Source organism: Cynocephalus volans, chromosome 17, assembly GCF_027409185.1.
Source record: "Cynocephalus volans isolate mCynVol1 chromosome 17, mCynVol1.pri, whole genome shotgun sequence".
NCBI lineage: Eukaryota > Metazoa > Chordata > Mammalia > Dermoptera > Cynocephalidae > Cynocephalus > Cynocephalus volans.
Genome location: NC_084476.1, coordinates 3,081,006 through 3,098,300, shown reverse-complemented (window position 1 = coordinate 3,098,300; position 17,295 = coordinate 3,081,006). Strand labels below are relative to the sequence as shown.

General features: G+C 58.3%; 1 long non-coding RNA gene across 1 annotated transcript; it reads left to right on the top strand.

Annotated features, from left to right (window-relative positions):
• The first annotated feature begins 214 nt into the window (after positions 1 to 214).
• On the top strand, positions 215 to 11,075 carry LOC134365883 (uncharacterized). The gene is made up of 6 exons (XR_010022196.1): positions 215 to 558; positions 1,825 to 1,962; positions 4,918 to 5,034; positions 5,153 to 6,004; positions 8,083 to 9,365; positions 10,092 to 11,075. It is a non-coding gene; the product is annotated as an uncharacterized LOC134365883 (long non-coding RNA).
• Positions 11,076 to 17,295: the final 6,220 nt, after the last annotated feature.

The window sequence follows — 17,295 nt, the reverse complement described above, 5'->3', positions numbered from 1 at the left end:
CAAGTCTGTGGACAGCGACCTGCCATCACCCTGCCTGCTGGGGAGCCAGAGGGTGCTGGAAATCACCCTCTAATTCCTTTTCCAACCCCACAATCTAATTTCCTGAAAGATTGGGCTGAAAGGTACCTGGAGGGTTAGGGACAAATTTAGACCTCCTCGGAAAGTGCTGAGTCACGCTTCACCAGCTTGGAAAACAGAGAGCTAATTAAGGAACTCTCGGGGAGGGAGAGGCCAGTGCAGGGGGACGCAGTGGAAAAAACCTTCCGTGACTTCTCCGTGGCCCTCTCTGAAGGCCCTGCTCCGGGGACAGAACCTCCTATTCGGCTTTGGGGCGGGGGGATCGTGTAGGACTTAGGTCGACGCCTCGGGCAGGTTCGGGCCCGGTGTGGAATCCTTTCCTGAGGGTGTCTCTGCAAGGAGGAGGCAAGGCCTCTGCGTTCCCAGCAAGCCCTCAGCTTCGTTCCTCCCCTGCTGTCCTCCCCACGCTGCTGAGCATCCGGCTGGGAAGGCTTTCTCCACTCCAGGCCGCCCACCTCCTCCTCGTCCTCCAGGTGTCAGGTGAGCCTCTCTCCAGGAGGATTCGACTTGGTGGGGCCAGCCCAGGGACAGGCTGGCAGCCCAGCTACCAGGACCCAGGACGCAGCTTTCCAGCCTCCGCTCTGCCATCCCTAGGGTGTGGCCTTGTCTTCATGGCTCAGGATGGTGACTAGAGCTCAAGCCGTCCCATCTCCGTTGCAGGCAGCAGGATGAGAAGGGGACAAAGAAGAAAGGGGCCACAGGATACCCACCCACTGCCTTTTAGGAATGCTTCCCATTGTCTTATGACACTCCCTTCATCCCACTGGTCAATACCAAGTCACATGACCTCATGTTACTGCAAAGGAGGCTGGGAAATGTAGTCTTTATACTGGGTGTCATGATCCCAGCCAGAAAAACCAGGGATTCTGTAACTGGGGAGGAATAGGAGGATGGGGGTGAGCAGCTGTCTACCTAGGCTTCCCAGTCCCCGCCACATGGTCCCAGCACGGGCTGCCCCTTCGTGGCACTCATCATACCCATAATCGTATGTTGCAGTCTCTCTTGTTGACCTCATCTGTCCCACTCGCAGGCTCCTGGCCCAGGGTCCAGCATGCAGCAGAGGCTCAGTATGTGTTTGTCAAATGCAACTGAGATAGGACCCGGCCCGCATCATGACTCTGTGATGGCCAGAACCCGAGATGACCCTGGCAGGAGGCACCAGGCTGCACTTCACTCCCAGGCCTGTCTCCCATGAGTCGGGGCAGGCGGCTGTCTGTGTCTGCTCTGTCTGACATGCAGGCTCCACCCAGAGCTGATTGGCCTCTCACTGCTGAAACGTCCTTTCTGTGCTCGGCTGCTCCATGGGGCCATGGGGCTTCCCGTCTGGACAGGAGGCTGCAGTGTGATCCCTTGTGCCTTCCACACCACTCATCACAAGAACATAGGGGTTAGGGGTGGGATGAGTAACCTTGCAGTGTCAGGGACCCTGTGGACTGGGAACCCCCAGGTCAGGGCCTGGGCAAACCTCTCACCTGCTGTGTGACTCTGGGCCTCAGTTTTCCCCTCTAAAACTGGAGACTGTGGCCAGGTTGCAGTTCTCAGGCTTTTCCACCAAAGCCCCTAATGGTAGGGGAGGCTGCATCTTCCCAGAAATGTGGCCTGAAGTGGCCAGCCCTGGGCTCAGGTGTGCTTTTTGAAACCTCACTTGTTGTCTCGAGATGTTGGTGGTGTATGCTCTAGTCTAGTCCACAGTAGATCTGTATCTGTTTTAGCAGTAACGCAGTGTTTCCACCTCCTCCCCTGCAGATCCCTGAGTAAGATGGACATCATTGGACAGTGTGCAGTGTTTATCATTGGCACAGGCTGCCCAGCGCTGAGTACTCTTGCCCCAGTCTGAGACGCACAGCTTGCATTATTGCCAAGGGCCTTCTGGCATCAGGCAATGTGGGAACTGAAACATGGGAGGGAGTGAGGACGGAATGCAGTGTGTGTGTTTCATGTGTACATGCATGGTGCATATGTATCCGTGTGTATGTGTGCATCTGTATATGTGTGTGCACGTGTGTCTCTGCATGCATGTGTGTGATGTGTGTGCATGCATGTGAATCCGTGTATGCATGCATGTGTGTGCACGTGTGTCCGTGCATGTGTGTACATGTGTGCGTGTGTGTGTGTCCGTGCATGTGTGTACACGTGTGCACGTGTGTGTGTGTCCGTGCAAGTGTGTGTGTACTTGCTCCCGTATTCCCCCAGTAGTGGTGTGCTTTCTACTTGAAGATGGAGTTGCATCTGTGGCTCATGGTGTTTGCATTCCCGTGGCACTCTGGGCCCTCAGCATGCTCCCGAAGGGAAGAGGTTGCTTTGCAGATGAGTGGACAGAGGCCAGGGTGACGGGCCTCCCTTGTGGTCACGGGCTGGTCACCCACAAGATCAAGACGAGAACCGGGTCTCCCGTGCCTGGGGCAGGCGTCTCATCACCCACCCTGCCTCACCAGGGAGCCCTTTCCGTGCCTGTGAGCCCTAGAGGTCAGGCGGGGCTTACGACAGCCATGGGCAGGCCCAGCAAGAGGGCAGGGGAAGGAGGGGCGCCCCTCCCCCCCATTCTCCTTCACGCTTCCGGATCTTTCTATGAATTATCCTGTTACCTCAGGAAGTGCTTGAGAAGCCTGGTGGCAGTTCCCACCGAGCTTCGCGTTGTTAGCAGTGGGAAGGGTGTGAAGCGTCGCTGCTGTCGGGCTTCAGAGCAGGACCAAGACCTGCAGAGGGTCAGCCCCGCCCCGCCGTGCGCTCCCCACCCCCCGTGCCCGCGCTCGCCCAGCATGGCTGGGACAACAGAAGGCAGCACGTGGGAGCATCCCTCTCGTCACCCAGAGTAGCCTACCTCCAGAACAGATGAGTCCAACAAAGGGCACTTCTCAGAGGCCGAGTGACAGCCACAAGCCGGGGGCCTCCGGCAGTGAAAGAGCCTTCGCATCTATTATCCTGCATGTCCTCACCTCCCTGGTCGCATCTCCTGGAAGGGAGCAGCTTGTTGTGCGTCGATGGGGGACACCGAGGCACTGAGATGCTGCCAAGGGATGGGGTGTCTCTCTCCCTGGAGGCGTTCTGTGTGCCTCCTACCCACCTCGTGCTGCCTGGGGACCCCCTTCACCAACTCAGCACCCACGGTGCTTCCTCTCGCCACCTGCCTCTGCAGCCTGGAAGCGCAGGCCTCCTGGGCCCCATCTGCGTCCCACACCACAGCTGCCTCCTTGCCATGCCCCGGCCTGGCCCTCCCTCCCCCACCGTGTGCATTGCCTCTTCCTCCTACCTTTGCTCAGGCTGGTGCCCCTGCTCAGAATGCCCTGCCCTGCCCTGGCTTCCCTGTCAGTCCCCATCTAACTCACCCTCCAGGCCCAGCTGGAGCCAGCTCAACAATGCAAATCAACTGTGTAATGCTGGTGTTGGTGAAGGGGTCTGAGATGAAGAGAGCTTGGTCCCCGGCTCCCAGGAGCTCCTGGTCTGCAGCATGGAGGCAGAAGAGTGACTAATGGGTTCAGGGCCAGTGATCCAGGCACCCACAGAAGCATGTGTGCCCCGCTTGAACCCCTCACCATGGTCCTGGGCCAGTCTTTTCTCACTTGTGATCATTTCATCACCTTATCATCTCCTTCCCCCACCAGAATCAGCAGTACCAGCTCCGCAGTGGTCACTGATATGTCCCAACACTTGTGGCATGTCTGCTCAGGACTCAAAATATTCATTCCCTGAAATGATGAATGAATGGGTGGGTGGATGGATAGATGGATGGATGGATGGATGGGTGGATGAATGGATGTGTGTGAGGGTGGACAGGTGGACGAATGGGTAGGTGGATGGATGGATGGATGGATGGATGGGTGCATCGGTGCATGGATTGATGAATGGATGGATGGATGAATGGACAGACTGATGGATGGATGGATGGGTGAGTGGATAGATGGATGGATGGATGGATGGGTGGATGAATGGATGTGTGTGAGGGCGGACGGGTGGACGAATGGGTAGGTAAATGGATGGATGGATGGATGGATGGATGGATGGGTGCATCGGTGCATGGATTGATGAATGGATGGATGGATGAATGGACAGACTGATGGATGGATGGATGGGTGAGTGGATAGATGGATGGATATATGGATGGATGGATAGATGCACAGATTGATAAATGGTTGGATGGATGAATGGATGGATAGATTGGTAGATGGATGGGTGGGTGGATGGATGGGTGGCTGGATGGATGGATCCATGGATTAATAAATGGATGAATGCATGAATGGATGGATAGATTGGTAGATGGATGGTGGCTGGATGGTGGATGCATGATTAAATGGTGCTGAGATGCCCAGAGGCATCCTCTCCGTTCGGCCTCACTGACCGTTCAGTGGAGACTCTTGCTCCTGGCCTCGTCCCCCTCTGCTGCTGCATTATTCTCCATGGGACTTATCACCACCTGACACACACTCAAGATGTTCACTTATGTACCTGTTCACTGTTGATTTTCCTCCTCTAGGGCTGAGACTTCTTCTGTCTGTTGTTTGCTGATGTATCTTCAGGGCCTAAAACCATGCCCCCAACACTTAGTAGAAACAAATTGTTGAATGTATGAATTAATGAGTAAGCTAATGAATGAACACACAGAAGACTCTTCTCCCAAATATAGTCCAGGCTTAACCCTTCGGCCTCCACTCAATGTCACCGTAGGAGAAAAGCCTTCCCAGGCCCCTGTCCAAAACAGCATCACCCTCTGTGTCCCCTTAACTTGCCTGATTCTTCACGCAGCATATTTCTCATCTGGACCTGTCACCTGCTTATTTGTGTGTTGTCTCTGCTCACTCAGTTATAGCTGTGAGGGCAGAGACTGCATTTCTTCTCCGCCAGGTCCCCAGAGTCTAGGACTCTGGCACATTGTAGAGGCCCTATCACTGTTCGCGGAAGGAGGAAGTGATGTCAAAGCTGGGTTTTGCATGAGGACAAACAGCTCTCCCGGCAGCCAAGGTCAGAACCTCTAGCCTCTGAGCGCCCTTCCATTGTAAATAGCTCTGCACCTCTTTGCTGCCATAACAAAGCACTACAGACTTGGTGGCTTAAACTACAAAAATTTATCTTCTCACAGTTCTGGAGTCCAGAAGTCCAAGATCAGGGTGTCAGCAGGGTGCGTTTGTTCTGAGACTGTGCAGGAGAATCTGTTTCAGGCCTCTCTCCTAGCTTCTGGTGGTTCTCTGGGATCTTTGGTGTTCCTTGGCTTATGGGAGCATCAGCCCATCTCTCCATCTCCACGTGAAGTTCTCCTTGGGTGTGTCTGTCTCTGTGTCCGAACTTCCCTTTTTTGTAAGGACACTAGTCATATTGGGTCAGGGGCCCACCCTACCTCATCTTAGCTAGTTACATGTGCAGCAACCCTATTTCCTAATAAGATCACACTCTGAGGGACAGGGGTTAGGACTCACACATACGGCTTATGGGGGACACAGGGCACCCATAGCAAGTAACTCCCCTGCTCACTCCCTTTTCCAGCCTCCCATGCCCCACATACTCCTACTGGTACAATTGACACCAGATTCTCTTCATGTCATCACGTGAATATTCCCTGAGCCTCCTAAACAGGGCCTCGGGAGTCTGTCATTCTTCCTGAGCACCCCTGAGCCTGGCACAGACTTGGGTACCCAGAGTGCATAAGATCTCTCTTATTAATTAACTGAAACGTGTTGTGGGTGTTTTTCACTCCACCAAATCCATGCTCAAGTCTCTTGAGCTCATGCCCCTACACAAGTCTCTTGTTCAGCAAAGGGGAGGATTCCTGTCTGTGTGATCGAGAAGGAAATCCAGAAACACAGACAGCCCGGGGAGCAGAAGGCAGCCCACGCCCCGTCACTGTCCACAGCCGGGTGGGTGCAGGTGAGCCGGCCCTGCACTCGTGACCACAGAGGACAGTTCAGCCGCTGGGCCCCGAGCCGGGGGACCTGAGGTGAGTGTGCGGGGTGTTTATTCGGAAACTGTGCATCTTGTGTTTCCCCAGCGCTCCAGCCCATGCCTCCTCCCCACCCTGTTAGTGTCCCAGGGTCATAACAAGGAGGCCGACCTCCCTGGCTCCCAAGGATTTGCCAGCAGGGTGGGAGGACAGTCAGAGCCAAAACTGCACGTGGAGGAGACACGAGCTGGAGGCCTCAGGGAGAGAACCGCAGGTGCGGGGCACGCCTGGTGGCGTTTGAGCCCAGGCTGATGCAATTCCCTGGCTCTGGAGGGACGGAGGTTGCCAAGGCCTGGAGGGTTGACGGTGTGGCTGATCCCACCTTCTGCCTGGATGGAAAAGCCATATCAGGTCCCCTGGCTCCGACCAGGACCCAGAGGTCTGCCCTGGGACGCTGAGTGAGCACTGTTGGAATGGCAGGGAAGGCACTCCTCCTGGGTCTTCCTTCTGGTGGCCTGCAGGAATGTCCCCAACCATGGGCTGGTCCGGATGGCCTTCCCTGAGGATGCCCCTGCTCTTCTAAACCGAGAGCCGCCCTCTTGACATCTGTACATGGATGTCTAAAGAAATGTCCACTTGGCATGTCCAGGCAGGACCCCCGAGGTCTCACGCCCAACACCCCACACCTTCCTGCTCACGACACGCCACCTCCCCCTCCAGCTGCTCAGACCGGAACCCAGGAGGTGCTGTCGGCTCTGCTCTCTTCTCCCCAGCACCCACCCAGCACAATGCACATTCCAGATCTGTCCAGATCCCTCCACCTGCATTAGTTCCTCCTTCATCTAAACCACCTTCATCTTCTGAACTTGAAACAAGTGCCTCCCGGCAGGTCCCGTCTCCCCTCCCAGCCACCCGTCGTCTGTTCTGCACCATCCGCAACTGCACACGACGGCCGCCCCTCCCTGCTGCCCACCGGGCTTGACGCCCCTGCGGTCACCGTCCCAGCCTCTGTATCGCCCTCACGCTCCTGCCCGCCCCCTCTGGCTTTTTGTCCATCAAAGCTCCTTCCTGCCGTAAGGTTTTGAGCTGGAGGCTCCTCTGCCGGGAAAGCCCTTTCCAGATCTCTGAGGGGCACTCACCCACCCACCTTGGAATATGTGCTGTGAGGCCCCCTCCCACAAGAAATGCACTTACACGCCACTCGTGCAGAAAAGGGCAGTTGATTCACTCCAGCTGGCCAGCGACTGTCTCCCAAGGAGCAACCAAGGAAGAGCGGCATCGGGCCTTGGTCTTGTGGGGTTTTTAAAAGGCAAAAACCACATCCCGTTGGCACACGGGTTTGTCCAGGTGCACAGAGCAAGCTAGGGAGGTAGGACACAGAGGCCAAGAATGAGCCGTTCGAGCAATCGAGCACACAAGTTTTCATTGTGGATGTTCCCATGTAATAGTTCACCGTGTGTGGCTCCTGTTCCCGTGTAATAGTTCACCATGTATGGCTCCTGTTTCTATGCAATGGTTTTTTGTTTCTATAAGAAGGTCGACGGTTTCTCATGCAGAAGGGGGGTAGTCTGCAGGTCAGACGGGGTCAAATGGAGTTACTTAGGTTAAGCAAGCAATCCCACAGAAGCAGATAGCGTACGTTACGAGGCTGTGGGGAGCTGTCTTTCCTAAGAGCATCACAAGGGAGAGTCACTGCTGGGGCCAGACCGTCTGCCCTACCATCAGCCCTTGGTAAACTGTGATATCATTGACTGTCACCTGAGATGGCACAGCCAGGAGATGGCAGGGTTGTGGGGCCCCGGACTCCACACACCTTCCTGATCCCCCTGGCACAGGCCTTTCTCTCCTCCGCTTCCTAGAATTCTTCCTGAGCTCTGATTTCATCTTGCTACCCCCAGGCCAGCATTTTCAACCTACAGAGACCAGAGATGCCCAAAACGGCAAACCATGAAAGTGCACCTATCAGGACCCCCAGAGCTCTGGGCAGCCCCTCACCTCTCACTGCAGATGGTCTCTAGGGCTCAGGGAGCTCCTGAGAGTCACCCACAATTTTGTGTATGGGTGTGTGTTAGTTTCCTGTGGCTGCTGTAGCCAATTGTTACAAACTTGGTGCTTTTTTCCTTCCCATTTTCTAGCATTTCTGAGGAGTTCAGTGCCCCCCCACCATCAATAGCCCGCCGAGCCTACTGCAGGTGGACGCTCCTGCTTTGAGGTTTGCTCCGTGCAATCTTAAGTGAGGTGCAGTTGGACAGCAGGGTCCCTGCAGGGCCCCCACCCCAGGCAAATTGAGATCGCTGCCACATGGGGTGCTTACAGACTGCACTGGGCCTCAGTCACCAGCAGGTGCATGGACCTCCCTCGTCCGCCTAGCCCAGCGTGGCCCCGTCAGACAGCACAGGGGAACACAGAGGTGAGGCTTCCTCTGGACTTCCTGTGACTGTGTGCAGACACCCGGTCCTCCACTGTGGAAACTGCAGGCAGACCATGGAACACAGAGACACATCGGCACCCAGAGGTGACAAGCAGCAGGCAGAGCCCCTTCCTCGGGACAGTGGCTCATTCTGACAATGGGCCCCTAGGAAGCGGCCCAGGCGTCCCCTCGGATCTGACTCATCATAATTTAACAGAAGTTCAGGACGGAGGAGGAGGCGAGTGAGCGACCCACTTCTGCTGGCTGATGGACACTGGTGCTAGCAGGGACACTATGGCAACCAGACACGGGGCTTAATGACATCAGCCCTCGGAGCTTCCTCTCAGAGACTAATGGGGACAGACACTCAACTCTCACAGGCAGAGAGGAGAGAGAGGCACTGGCTCTGTACCTGAGGAGCTGCCATCCACACCGCCCTCCTTGACAGGTGTGCCGCCTGCCTGCTGCGAGCCTGGGACAGAGGGCTGTGCGTCAGGGCTGTGCTGGGCCTCCGAGGGTCCCACGCCAGCTGGCCTGCTGACCATGCGACAGCTGCCTTGTCTGGCCAGGCCAGGCCTGCTACCCAGGTGTTCACCTGCCCACCTGGCCTCTGGCGAGACACTGAGCAAAGCAGGGGGTCTCCGCATGGCGGGTGACAGAGCAGGCGTTGGGGCAGCACGAGAGCAGCAGTGCTGTTGCTGAGAGCCCTCCGTCTCGGCCATCCTGAGTGCCCGCCTGGTGGCTGCTGCTGCTCCTGTTCCCTGGAGGAGGGATCAAGGCTTGAAGTTGGGCCAAAAGAGCAGGGCCAGGGTAGGGACCAGGTCCCTGGGGTGCAGAGCCTTGCTCTTCCCAAGACTGAGGACCTGATGGACACATATGTTTATGCGCTTGGGGGCTCAAAATGCATTCAGAATGGCCACCGCAACAGCCAAGAGGGTGACATCGTCTTCCTCTCAATGTGGCCACGTGATAGCTGCTGGAGAGGGCAGGTCTCTATGTGGGAGTGAGGTAGGCAGTCCCTACTGCGTGCCAGGCACCCATCCAGCTGTGTCAGTGTGGCATGCACACGTCGAGGGCAGGAGAGTGGAGTCCTCACCCAGGACCAGGGAGGAAGGCGGGGCGGGCAAGCCTGCGTGGACACAGCAGCTGCAGGCTGGGTGCTGAGATTGAGAAGAAAAGAAGGTTCTGGGCAGCTGATTGGCTTTTGACCGCAGCCACCTATATAGCATGGTTGCCATCAGCTGGGATGGGGGGCTGTGGTTGGTGCAGGCGTGGGCTAGAGGGGCACTGGTTTGGTTCTGGATGCACTGCACTGAGACTGAGAAAAAAGGATGGATGAGAAAAGAAGGGGGTCGAGGGCCACGCTGTGGGGCACTCGTCATGAAGGGATTGGGGAGAAGAGGGGGGTGAGTTTCCTGTGGCTGCTGCATCAAACCACCACAGACTTAGTGGCCTAAAACAGCACCAATTTATCATCTGACACTTCTGTAGGTCGGAAGTTCAGCATGCGTCTCTCTGGGCTACAGTCAAGGTGTGGGCAGGGCTGGCTCCCTCAGGATATCCAGGGGACAGTCCCTTTCCGAGTCTCTGCCAGCAGCAGGAGGCCGCACACACTCCTCGGCTTCTGGCCCCTTCCTTCATTTTTGTGTGTCCTCCCGTGTCTCTTGGCACCCTTGCCTGGCTCCCATGGCCACATCTCCCACTGGCTCTCTCCTGCCTCCCTCCTCCATCTAGAGTACCCTGTGATGACATTGGACCCGCCAGTCTAATTGCGATGATCTTCCTACTCCAAGGTCAGCTGACTGGCAACCTAACTCCAACTGCAACCACAACTCCTGCTGCCATGTGAGCTCGCACATTCACAGATGCAGGGACGTCTTTGAGGGCTGTTATTCCACCTACTGCAGGTCTTTAGAGACCAGAAGTGCTGAGTCCAGCTGGACCTGTAGGTAAAGTGGGAAACACACCGCATTCCAGCCTCTAGGAGCACGAGGGTACAGGAGATGAAAAGCAGGATATGCAGGGGCCGACCCCGTGGCTCACTCGGGAGAGTGCGGCACTGGGAGCGCCAAGGCTGCGGGTTCGGATCCTATATAGGGATGGCTGGTGCACTCACTGGCTGAGCGCGGTGCAGGCGACACCAAGCCAGGGGTTACGATCCCCTTACCAGTCACAAAAAAAAAAAAAAAAAAAAAAAAAGCAAGATATGCAGGCATCGGTGTGTGTGCACGGGGATGGCAGGGGCTGGCTCCACAGGGGAGGACAGTGAGCACTTAGGAGGCTGCTGTGAGGGGCCAGCGCTTGAGCTCGTGGCCAGGAAGAGGGAGCAGGTGGCCCAGGAGTGGGCACAGCATGGGACTCTTCAGTGTGGAGGAAGTTCTCACTCTGCACAGCCGATGGTTACTCAGACTCCATGGGGCCGGGTACAAGATGCATCTCCATGCATTCCTGCCGCTCACCTGTCCCATGTCTAGAACTGCCAGGAAGCCCCAGCCTGGAGGAAGACACAAGGGCTTCAATGCAGCAAACCCTGGACCAAGATTCCAGGGACTGTGGGGCCAGCCCTGGCTCTGCCCACACCCGCCACAGCCTCGGCCAAGCCCCTGTTCCCCGCACAGTGTCACCATGCTTCTCCCATAAAAAAGGGTCCCCATTAGGGTGGCCCTCCCCTTCTTCCAGCTCTAGAGCTGATGCCCCTTTGAATCTCAAAGAGCTTTGTGTAAGTAGATGGAGGGCAGAGGGTGGAGGGAGGAGGGAGGAGGGAAGAGGGAGGAGGGAGGAGGGGGGAGGAGGAGGGAGGAGGACGAGGGAGGAGGATGGAGGAGGAGGAGGAGGGAGCAGGGAGGAGGAGGGAGGAGGACGAGGGAAAAGGAGGGAGGAGGGAGGAGGGGAGAGGAGGGGGAAGGAGGAGGAGGAGGAGGGAGGAGGATGGAGGAGGAGGGGGGAGGAGGGAGGAGGAGGAAGGAGGAGGATGGAGGAAGAGGGAGGAGGGAGGAGGAGGAAGAAGGGGGGAGGAGGAGGGAGGAGGGGGAGGAGGAGGGAGGAGGGGGAGGAGGAGGGAGGAGGGGGAGGAGGGGGGAGGAGGGAGGAGGATGGAGGAGGAGGAGGAGGAGGAGGATGGAGGAGGAGGAGGAGGAGGATGGAGGAGGAGGAGGAGGAGGATGGAGGAGGAGGAGGAGGAGGATGGAGGAGGAGGAGGAGGAGGGGGAGGAGAAGGGAGGAGGGGGGAGGGGGAGGAGGGGGGAGGAGGGGGAGGGGGAGGAGGGGGGAGGAGGGAGGAGGATGGAGGAGGAGGAAGGAGGAGGATGAAGGAGGAGGGAGGAGGGAGGAGGAGAGAGGAGGGGAGAGGAGGGGGGGAGGAGGAGGGAGGAGGGTGGAGGAGGAGAAGGAAGAGGAGGAGGGAGGACGGGGAGGAGGAGGGAGGAGGGGGGAGGGGGAGGAGGGGGGAGGAGGAGGGAGGAGCGGGGAGGAGGAGGGGGAGGAGGAGGAAGGAGGAGAAGAGGAGGAGGAGGGGGGAGGGGGGGAGGGAGGAGGGAGGAGGAGGAGGGAGAAGGAGGAAGAGGAGGAGGGAGGAGGAGGGGGAGGAGGGGGAGGAGGAGGGGGAGGAGGAGGAGGAGGCGGAGGCAGGAAGGGGGAGGAGGGGGGAAGAGGGGGGAGGAGGGGGAAGGAGGGAGGACGGGGGAGGAGGGAGGAAGAGGAGGGGAGAGGAGGGGGAGGAGGGAGGAGGAAGGGGAAAGAGGAGGAGGAGGAGGGAGGAGGAGGGAGGAGGAGGAGGAGGAGGGAGGAGGAGGAGGAGGGGGGAGGAGGAGGAGGGGGGAGGAGGGGGGAGGAGGAGGGGGGAGGAGGAGGAGGGGGGAGGAGGGGGGAGGAGGTGGAGGAGGGGGGAGGAGGAGGAGGGGGGAGGAGGGGAAGGAGGAGGGGAGAGGAGGAGGAGGGGAGAGGAGGAGGAGGGGAGAGGAGGGGGGAGGAGGGAGGAGGAAGGGGAAAGAGGAGGAGGAGGAGGGAGGAGGAGGAGGAGGAGGAGGGAGTAGGAGGAGGAGGAGGAGGAGGCGGAGGAGGGGGGAGGAGGGGGTAGGAGGAGGGGAGAGGAGGGGGGAGGAGGGAGGAGGAAGGGGAAAGAGGAGGAGGAGGAGGGAGGAGGAGGAGGAGGAGGGAGGAGGAGGAGGAGGAGGGAGGAGGAGGAGGAGGAGGGAGGAGGAGGGAGGAGGGAGGAGGAGGGAGGAGGGAGGAGGAGGAGGAGTGGGAGGAGGGGGGAGGAGGGGGGAGGAGGAGGGAGGAGGAGGGGGGAGGAGGAGGGGGGAGGAGGAGGGAGGAGGAGGGGGAGGAGGAGGGGGGAGGAGGAGGGGGAGGAGGAGGAGGGAGGAGGAGGGGGAGGAGGGGGAGGAGGGAGGAGGAGGGGGGAGGAGGGGGGAGGAGGGGGAGGAGGAGGAGGGGGGAGGAGGATGAGGGGGAGGAGGAGGGGGGAGGAGGAGGGAGGAGGAGGGGGGAGGAGGAGGGAGGAGGAGGAGGGGGGGGGGGGAGGAGGACGGAGGAGGAGGAGGAGGAGGGGGGAGGAGGAGGGAGGAGGAGGAGGAGGGGGGGGGAGGAGGACGGAGGAGGAGGAGGAGGAGGGGGGGAGGAGGGGGGAGGAGGGGAGAGGAGGTGGAGGGGGAGGAGGCGGGGGGAGGAGGAGGGGGAGGAGGAGGAGGAGGGAGGAGGAGGAGAGAGGAGGGAGGAGGAGGAGGGAGAAGGGAGGAGGAGGAGGGAGAAGGGAGGGGGGTGGGAGGAGGGGGAGGAGGGGGGAGGAGGGGGAGGGGGAAGGAGGAGGGGTGAAGAGGAGGGGGGAGGAGGGAGGAGTTGGAGGGAGGCGGAGGAGGAGGCAGGAGGCTCTCTGGTGACCCCGGGGGGCTGCGGCCCGGCTTGTGTCACATGCGAGCCACGTGGAGTGCTGCAGGGGCGTTGGGAGGCTGCGGCCAGGCCTGGGCTGCCCCAGACGAGGCTCGGGGCCTAAACGCGTCTCCACCAGTGGTGATTGTGTGGGGCTGAGAGGGGTGAGCCTCGCTGCAGGGCTGCCGGGGACACTGGAGGCACCAGCTCTGGGACAGGGGTCCCATTTTTTGTCTCTTCTGCCTGTCCCCGAGCACTGCCTTCCCGGAGGGCTCTGCTGCCTCCTCTCTGCTCCGCTCCGAGTGTTCCCCAGGAGGTTTTCTGCGTCTCTGGCTGCAGTTGCCTTCCTCGGGACCTCCAGATCACGCGCCCAGCCCAGACCCCTCCCCGGAGCTGTAGAAGTGGCTGGCACCAGCGGCAGAGCTCGGCAGCACCTCGGGCCACTGCAGCCCCTGAGCTCTGCATCTGTCCCCCACTTGCTTCCTCCGTGGGACCCCATCTTGTGAAAGGCTCTTCCAGGCACGCTGCTGCCTGAGCAGGAGGGGCTGGAGTCACCCCGCCTTTTCTCCTCCCCCTCTCACATCTGGCCTTTCCAACTGCAAACTCAACCTTGAATCCTCCCACCCTGCTGGCCACCACCACGTCCCAACCTCACCATCCGTCATCCAGACAAGAACAGCAGCCCCTGCACTGAGCTCCTTGCTCCGGGTCCCCCTTAAATCCATCCTCTAAAGAGCAGCTAAAAGGGCCGACCCTGTGGCTCACTCGGGAGAGTGCGGCGCTGGGAGTGCTTAGGCCGCAGGTTCGGATCCTATATAGGGATGGCCGGTTGGCTCACTGGCTGAGCGCAGTGCGGACGACACCACACCAAGGGTTGCGATCCCCTTACCGGTCAGAAAAAGAAAAAAAAAAAAGAGCAGCTAAAGACCCCCCTCCCTCTCGACACACACACACACACACCTGTGTCACCGAGATGTCGCACAAGCAGGGTACTTTATTCTTGTCTCTTTTAAAGGGATGATGGTTCCCTTAAAATGTACTCGGTAGGGAAGTCCTACCCTGGATGAACTTGGGCTAGTCTCCGATTTCCCATCATTCTTAGGTGACAACAAGTCCCACTTTTTCCTACCTTGTCAAAGACACAACCTCGATTCAGAAAGCAGAATGTCTTGTTCCAAGTAAAAATAACACTGACAAACTTTAAATGTTGTTTTAACATTAAATTAAATTGAATTGAATTGTTAAGCACTGATTTAACCTGAAAAGTTTCCCCTCCACCCACTTGGAGGCCGGTCTACCTGCGTGACTGGGGAGGGGCAGTCCTTCCTCCTGTCATCATCCCGCCATCATCTGATTTCTGCCCCCTTGGGCTGGGGTGGAGGGTGGAGGCACGAAAGTCCCTACTCGCTGGTGCTGTCGTGAGACAGACACAGTCTCTGCACCTGCCACATGTTCAGAGCTGACGCGTTTGTATGTGGCTGTGGCTGTGACCCCATAACCTCCTGTGCCGCCTCTCCCAAGACTCGCAGCACCCTTGACAGAGGCTGGGATCCCCCTGAGGACAGGGACCAGCGGAGCACCAGCCACAGGCAGTAAATACCTGTTAAATTAATAAATTAGCCCTCACGTGAAAACATGAGATGCTTTGGGTTCTTCAAAGGCAGAGCTCCCAGGGAAGCTGCAGTCTGCTCTCCATCTGGGTTCCAGGGACTATTTCCTGAAGTGTGATCACACCCGCTCCAACATGGCTCTGGTGACAGACTCCGGGGCCAGGGCCACAGCTGCCTCATGCAATGGCTCAGGATAATTCACACCCGCTCCCTCCTGCGGCATGGGAGGTGGGCTCATGTTGGCCTCTGGTCCCCTCCCCCTCTCCCTCCATGATGGAGCCAAGAAGAAGCACCCTGGGGGTTGCTGAGAGGAGAAGGTGGGGTGTGCCGGCCTGGTCACCAGTGCGGCCACTGCCATCTCTGGCTCACCCATCACACCTGCCCGGCCCTGGCCCTGGCTCCGCCTGTCCTTTACCCCCGACGCTCCCTCCCGACAACTCTCCCCTCCAACTCAGATGCAAGCACAACCTTTCCCTCCTCCTGCTATTGGGTTAGAGAAATTGGCCATAGGAGGAATGATAACGGGCCCAGGCTCGCTGCGTGACACTCAGGGCTGTGATCAGAATTCAGCAAGACCTTCTGTGGCCTGGCACTGCCCAGCCGCTCTCCCACCCCACCCCAGCCCCCTGCAGCCCCTGCCCCCATGTCTGCCCACATGTCCCTCTTCCTGGATGGACCCTTCACCCCCATCAATGCCTCCTCTTGTGGCTCCTGCGTCTGTAATTCCTGATGGAGGGAAAGACTCAGACCCCGAGACAACAAGCGCTCCACCTTGGCTCTGTGGCGTCCAGCTCTGTGGCCCCTCGGGTTGGCTCACTGAGCCTCGCCTCGCCTTCTTGTCCTTGAAAGGGGCTAGTAAGTGACCCCACAGGGCCATTCTGAGGATGGGAGGTCATGCGTCGACAGCTCAGCAGACAGGGGTGCTCATGACCATGGCCAACCCCCTACTGCAGGAAAGGGAGGCATCTGGGTTTCAACCCCAGCCCATCTGCACACTGGCAGGGATGCGGGCAAGACAATCACCAGCCTGAGCCTCAGTCTCCTCGTCAAGTGGAGACACAGAACCAGCCACTTTGGGCTCTTACGTGGCTTCCGCAAGACAAGGGCTGTGACATTTGTAGCTCAGGGCTGAGTGCTGGGAGAGACGCAGAACTGACTGTGGAGATGACGTTGCCAACTGCTCAGTAGCAGAATGTCCTGAAGTGACTTCAGCTTCATCACCTGCTTCCGTGCAGAGGGCCTGAGGAGGAGCTAGCATGCTGTCTCTTGCACATGCACACATACACACACACACACACACACACACACACACACACACACACACACACACACACACACACACACACACATGAACACATGCACACACGTTCAGGTGAAGAGAGCCTGGGGAGGAGCTAGCCTGTCTCATGTAGATATGCACACACAAAAACACACATGCACACACAAACACACACATGCACACAAGCATACACACATGCAGGTGCAGAGGGCTAGGAGGGGAGCTAGTCTGCTGTCTCATATACCTACATACACGTGTGAGCACACAGACACATGCACACTCATATGTGCACACACAGGGTGCAGAAAGGAGGTGGTTGCTGGCTCCATGGAGCTGTGCTGGGCTGCACGCTGAGGCCTGTGCCCCAGATGCACTTTACCAGGGACTGCAGCGATGGCACTTTTCTTTCCAGCCAGTTTAATGTTGGTTTTGTTCAGGGCTGAGCTGAGCTCAGTGGGGAAGGGGAGCCATTGAGTGGCCTTTTCCCGGGAAAGGTCAAAGGAATGCCATGACAAGAAAAGCCCTGGGCTGGGAGTGGGGCCTGGGCTGGGAGCAGAGCCTGGGCAGGGAGCGGGGTCTTGGCTGGGCACTCATTTTGTTGCCCACATGGTGGAAGCTGAGGGGACATCAGGACCCACTTTTCCCAAATGTGAACAGAGATTGGACCAGGTCAGGGGATCTTAAACTGTAGAGGGTATAGGATTCACCTGGGGAAGGGGGTGGGCCTTGTTAAAATGAGATTCCTGCCTCCTACCTCCAGGGATTTTGATTGGGATGGTCTGGGTGCAGCCCAGGAATCCGTGTTTCAACAGCCTCCTCAGGTGATTCTGACACAGGTACTTCCAAGTGCAACATACTGATTTTTCTATGAACTCCCAGGTCAAAAACCAAGTCTGCTTTTTTCTGTGATGAGGGTTGGGTTCCTTTGGAGCCCAGGGTGAGCTGGGCCCCCCGAGGCTAAGCATGGCCATCTCTCCTCCTTCCATCTGTGAGAAGAGGCGGCCGTGCATGTGCAAGTGCGGTGGACACAGCTGCTTTAACTCTCACTTCCTGAGGCTTTGTCACACACAGAGCGAGAAGGGTGGCTTAAATGTATTCCTTTATTAAAGGCTCCAGTGAGGTGGGGGACCAGGCAGGGGTGGCATTCAGCTGCATGTCACAGAAGCCTGACCAAAGTGACTCA